We start from the raw sequence: 6896 nt of genomic DNA on the forward strand, positions 1-6896 counted from the left end.
AACAGCCCTTTTTAAACATAACGGTAATTCTAACAGGTAATTGAAACATATTTTAATGACAAAGAAAACATAATATTATATAAAACCTTATGATAAAAATCTTAACAGTTACAATTACATATAAAAAAATGTCAAATCCGATAATTTCTTCGTCATATCCATGAAAATAATATTACATTCCCTCAATAGGTACTATCATAGGTATATTAAATGAGTCTAAGTAGGCGCCAATAGACAAATCCGGGTTACAGCTGTAATATCAAGTCAATTCAATTAATTTTATAACTTATAAGAAGCTATTACATCATTTTAAAAAATCTTACAAGTCCATTTAAAACAATATAACTCTTGTTTAAGTTTTCTCAAGCACATAATCTTTTTTTCATCAACTTTATATCATTTGTAACATATATTTGTCGCAGGCAGTTGAGAATATAAATCGATATTAAGTGGGTTTCTGTTCAAAACATTGTATTTAGATTATAGTTTTTAAATAAAGAACACTGTATTAACTTTACGATAATTTCTGAACGAATATTTGATTTAATTTTAATAATTCAAATTTGGAACTGTATCGAGTAAACACTTGACGTATTTCCGAACGCCATAGAACAGAGCTGTTTGGCGGGAATTAGGGGCGTGGTCTACCCCTATATAAGAGCTCATCCTGGCTGGTGCAGGCAGTCTATCTTCGGATAAGACTCATGAAAGAGCTCTGCTCCCAACAGAACTGTTGGTTTACCTGGTACAGTCTTGCACTGTATATTGCATAAGCGGAATCGCTAGCGCGATACCCTATGCTTTAGCTATATTGCCTGAACAAGGCGATACGCTATTCGGGTGGACGTGTGGCCACTATACGAACACATAGAGCTGAGGCTCTGTTCGTCTCCATTCGGGTGGTTGTGTAACCACTATACGAACATAGAGCTAAGGCTCTGTTCGTCACTATTCGGGTGGCTGTGAGGCCACTATACGAACATAGAGCTAAGGCTCTGTTCGTCACTATTCGGGTGGCTGTGAGGCCACTATACGAACATAGAGCTAAGGCTCTGTTCGTCACTATTCGGGTGGCTGTGTTGCCACTATACGAACGTAGAGCTAAGGTTCTGTTCGTCATTATTCAGGTGGTAGTGTTGCCATTATATTAACGTAGAATTAAGATTCTGTTCGTAACTATTTTAACTTTGTTTAACTATTTGTACACCTGTTATTATATTGAGTGTTGTCCTATCCTGTAAGATTAGTGTGTAAATAAACCTTTTGATTATTATTTATGGCTATTTAATCCCTGCAATATGGGAATTCCTAATCCTGACATACCTTCCTTGGCTCCAGATCCTACATATTTATATTTCATAACATTTTAACTACTAACATTTATTTATGTTTCATAACATTTTACATTATTTCTTCCTCTTATAATCCTTTAACTCTTCCTATACCTACCCATTTCTTTCACGTATACGGCTCGCGTAACTACATGATCAAGAAATTGGGCATAAATAGTATCTTCACCTCATATTGTTCTTGTTATCATTCTTAAATCTGTTATAAATCCGCTAATCCATTTCTTACACACAGACGACTCGCGTACGGCATGATCAAGATTATGGTTTCAGATTTACACAATATAATAATTATAATTATCTATCTCCTTTCTTTATTGTATATTAAACATTTCAAAGATGTTATTATTTTATTATCTAAGTAGATACACCAATCATCCTCTTTCCCCCGGACCACCGTCAGGTGTAAACGTCTAATATCTCTGTACTCGTTTATTATTTAAAATTTAAATCAATTTGTAGTGACAATAAATTCAGAACAAATATTCGGAGTGCATAAAATAGAGAAGCTTCCATCAACCGCCTAACAACAAGCTGTGAGCCTGGTACGCATCAAACATGAGTTACCTACTCCATTGCACCGGCTATCGACAAACTGTGACCCTGGTACATCGGACGTAATTTATTCTATTACCTTTACTCACGGCACCAATCATTTAATACCGCCATCTTAGCACCCCACTCATTGCAACGCGATTGAAGGACCACAGGTAACAGGACACGCCTACTTCGGCCACCATTACGCACAGTGACCTATTTCGTGTGCGCATCTCCAACCTGTTGCACAAGCGCAGATACAGCCATATTGTTTACTGCATTTGCGGTAGTAATAGTCCTTGTGCACTTAATTAACTTTAAATTACTCATTTTTATATATCGATAATGGACTCCTGTATGAACAAATCGCTTTCTGAATCAAATCTGACAGTAGAAACTCTAGAAAGATACGGTCTCACCTTCTACATTTGTTTCAACTAGAAACAAACGAAAGAGAGGAAATGAAGACTGTAGCACTGAATTAGCTGCGTTCAAGGAGGAGATGAAAAACTTAATAATATCATTAACGGCTAAAAATGGGGAGGAACTAACAAAAATTGGTCCGACACTAGCAGATATACAACAATCAAATCGGAACATAGAAAACTCTATTGCATTTCTCACTTCACAAAATGAAGAATAAAAGAAAAAAATTGAAAAGCTGGAAAATCGAGCACAGGAAGATCGTAATTTTTTTTTTTTTTATAATATAGGAGTAGCAGACGAGCATGCAGTCCACCTGATGGTAAGTGGCTACTGCCGCCCATGGACATCTGTAATCAACCCCAGATAGGATTAGATATACCTACCTGAGGTCGGCCACAGATGCGCTGCTACCCCTGAGGACTAAGCTGGAATGCCACGGAAAAGTATGTCTCCCTTACCACACCCTTCAAAACGGAACACAGCAGCGCTTAACACTGATCTTATTAAGCAGAAATAGGTGTGGCGGTGGTGCCGCCGGAGTCGAACCACAAGGGGTTCTACCACCTTTAAATAAATATATCACAATTTTAGAAGATAAAATAGAAGACTTGCATAAAGGGATGAGAAAAACGAGTTTCGAAGTCAAAAACGTGCCAAAAAACGAAAACGAAACAAAAGAGGACCTGATAGGAATGATAACATGTTTATCAAAGAACATCAGTTGTGATTTAAATAGATCAGATATAAAAGATATATATAGAGTCCGTAAAAGGAAAGAGGGGCCACAAAATACACCGATCATTGTGGAAACAACTTCGACCTTATTAAAAAATTACTTTCTTAAAATGAGTGAAGCATTTAATATAAAACATAAATTGAAGATAACCACAAAACATCTAGGATTTCGTACAGCAACTGACACTCCAGTTTTTATATCTGAAAATTTAACTGCAAAATCGTCGCGCCTTTACTTTCTCGGAAGAGAATTGGTCAAGTCAAAGTGCTATAAATTTTGTTGGTCCGTCTACGGCAAAGTATATAAGAAAAGATGAAAATTCACCTATAATTTTAATAAAAAACGAGTTGCAAGCTCAAAAATTACTCCAAGGAGACTGACTATGTTTAGAATTTGTGATTTTGGATAACCTCATACTAATAGTTAAGTTTACATTCTTTTTGTTTATTTTATCAGTTATTTTTTATTGTAAAACAAATGTTATCGTCGTTAATAAGAAACTTGGATATTAACGATATTACATTTTTATAACGTTACATTAAAGTAATAAGTGACTCATTTGATACTACAGTTTAAAAACAGATGCGGGTAGGTGAAGTGGGGACGACACCTTGGCGGCGCTCGAATTAACAGAGAGCGACATTCTGGTCGGAGACTTCAGCAAGAGCAGTCGAATAACGGAGATACTTGTGTAGTTATAATACTTCTAATCACTAGTGTGAACTTACTTACTTATAATTGTTATATCGTTACTCTGAACCGTTTATGTGACTATATTATTACATGACTTCAAGACCTTCAAGACGAGTTTGATTTCATCAGAAGTGTACAAGAACCAGCTCACAATCATGGACGGCGATTCTCAGGTGAAGCCGAGGCGTTTGAAATATATATAATGAATATGAATTGTTCGGTAATAAGGTGTATCATAAGATAGTTTGACTAACTGTTTGTTTGGCTGGCTGGTATAAAATCATGATCAACTTTAATAGACCTTTTTCAGGTCATAGAAATTTTAGGTTGTGATTGATAAGGAGCCACATGTTATGTAAAACAGTTATAGTTTTAAATCTGACGATCGTGATGAGACAAAATTAGAATTGGACAAGATTATTAAAATCATGTCATGTCAAAGTATTTCAAAATTATTAAATAAATCTGACCGTTCAAAGTAGGTAAAAATCGAATTCAAATATTCCGTTACATACATACAGGTCAAGTTAATAAAAGCGTGGCAAAAATAAAAGCGTGTTTAAAAAAAATCTTTATATCACGGCGTGCGTAAATGGACGTTTTACGCACGCTTCGCGTGCGCAAAACCCCCATTTCCGACCCCGTAATATAAAATTTTATACAACACGCGGACGAAAAATGTTTTTCTGACTCGTGTGATTGCAGTCCTCGCCTGCGGCTCGGCCTGCAAACTCACACTTGTCAGAAAAAAATTTTTCGTCCTCGTATCGTAATGTACTATTTATCAGTTGTAGACACAAATAAGTATAGTTAAATAATGGCCGGTTTCTGAAGTCATTTTTCTTGGTAGGTAGTTTACGAGTATGTATTCAATCTATCGGAAACTATCCGTTTGATAACTACCTACGAAAAAAAAAATCCGCTTCCGAGGAACTCAATGTAAGACAAGGTCTGTTTAAACTCCGTTTAGATTAACGGACCATTTTAATGTGTTTATTCTTTCCATAACATTATTTGATTTTTTTTTAAAAAACGACGTTTTGCGTAAAGTCTAGCAAATCTTCCTTAGTATAATGCATAACTTTTACAGTAAAATAGCCCAAACTATAACTTCCTTATGGGAATCTTGATTTAAAACTTTTGGTGAAAAAAAAAAAAAAGTTAAGCTTATTACACAATTGACAAGTATGTCGCTGACGTGAACGCCCCATGCGTTCACGTCAGCGACCTTCGCTTTATTAATTAAATTTTGAAATTCATGCAATAGTATGTATTATTATAACTGAATATAAATTCAATTTAATGTAAATTTCTTTCGGACTTTCAAAAGTGGGTTATGTGGCCCTACTTTGAAAGAAATAATGTGAATAATGTGAGTGAAAATAACGTAAAAAATTGGGTTCATACAACTTATTACGTGTTGTACTTATTGTGTGAAATTCATGGTTTGTTTACCATTATTTAGTCTTTAACTTTGATATCATTCATTTCAAATATTCACGATATATTATTATTTTGATACTGCTTCATCAGTTGATAAAAGACGTACGTTGGAAAGGCAACTATTTGTATAAAATAACATTGTAATAATTAAAAGAAGTACTAAGTAGTAATAAAATAATGTTATAATAGTATTTTGAGTCGCACAGATTCATTTAGTGGCCAACTATAGATCTATCAGTATCTATCTATCAGTATAACAGTTATTGAACAGGTTGTTGAGCATTCCGAAATGGACTAATAAGATAAACGTCGTTATTCTGATGCGTAACTTTATCGAATCAATAGTTGTTGGAGATTTAACTATTGGACTTAGAATCCAGACATAAGTAAAGTGGGCAGCTAGATGTTGTCATTACTGTAGGTGTAGGAAACTTTGTGGTTTGATTTTTATTTATCTGGAGTTAAGATGGTGCAGATGCCTCGAGCAGTGTGATGTTCGCGGGTGTCTCTTGGTGATGCATATGGTTGGGTTGACCCAAGGCATTGAGTACCTTGAAGACATTAAGTGAATATTGCATTTTTAGAGTAAATTTGAGTTGAGCACTGGCCGAATGTTATCGTAAGCAAGGTATAAAAACTGCGGTGATACATGACTAGAGTGATCCTATATGAACATCACCTAGTTATAACCGTGTTTTTTAATATTTAACAATGGTCTAATGCATTCGCTTCAATACCTGTCGCGCATATGACATTTATGTAAAGAGTCCTTATGAACTATGCCTGCAACAGAAATCCGTGGTGAACACTGTTGGGGCAGATTTATAACCTAGGTAATACACAACTAGTGTGATTCTATATGAACATCACCTAGTTTAAGCCTTGGTTCGGATCAACAGTTCGGGCCTTTTACATGCGAGTCGGTATTGCAAGAAAATGCGTATAGTTAAAGCCATGTTTTTGATAAACAGTTCGGGCCTCTTACGTGCGAGTCGGTATTACAAGAAAATGTGTAACTCTTCTGGACTTAGGCATTAAACAACTGGTTTTCTTTTGCAGCTCTTGCATCAGACCATACACGATCGAGGACGAACGTGTGAGCAGGACGGCCGAATGTTATCGTCGTTAATAAGAAGCTTGGATATTAACGATATCACATTTTTATAACGTTACATTAAAGTAATAAGTGACTCATTTGATACTACAGTTTAAAAACAGATGCGGGTAGGTGAAGTGGGGACGACACCTTGGCGGCGCTCGAATTAACAGAGAGCGACATTCTGGTCGGAGACTTCAGCAAGAGCAGTCGAATAACGGAGATACTTGTGTAGTTATAATACTTCTAATCACTAGTGTGAACTTACTTACGTATAATTGTTATATCGTTACTCTGAACCGTTTATGTGACTATATTATTACATGACTTCAAGACCTTCAAGACGAGTTTGATTTCACAAATAATTTTATATTTAACTAACTTCTCGAAAAATCATTTACACTCTACACTATACACACCATTAACACGCTATTCGCCTAACGACATATCTCACACTCTCGCATACAACGAATTAAAATTTATTAAATCATTTTTCGTTCAAAACTACGCCCGTAAATCATGTGCACTAGTATATAAAAATGAATTATATCATTTTCTTTTAACTAACAACATTTATATTGATCCACGCAACACATACGTACTCTTACTCGTGGGT

The 6896-nt window shown here is 35.4% G+C and overlaps 1 pseudogene; it reads left to right on the forward strand.

Moving 5' to 3' along the window:
* Positions 1 to 2379: 2379 nt before the first annotated feature.
* On the forward strand, positions 2380 to 3428 carry LOC140746706 (uncharacterized; annotated as a pseudogene).
* The last annotated feature ends 3468 nt before the right edge of the window (positions 3429 to 6896 follow it).

Source organism: Epargyreus clarus, unplaced genomic scaffold, assembly GCF_041222505.1.
Source record: "Epargyreus clarus isolate Ecla_fem2 unplaced genomic scaffold, WU_Ecla_fem_2.2 ptg000013l, whole genome shotgun sequence".
NCBI classification, from domain to species: Eukaryota; Metazoa; Arthropoda; class Insecta; order Lepidoptera; family Hesperiidae; genus Epargyreus; species Epargyreus clarus.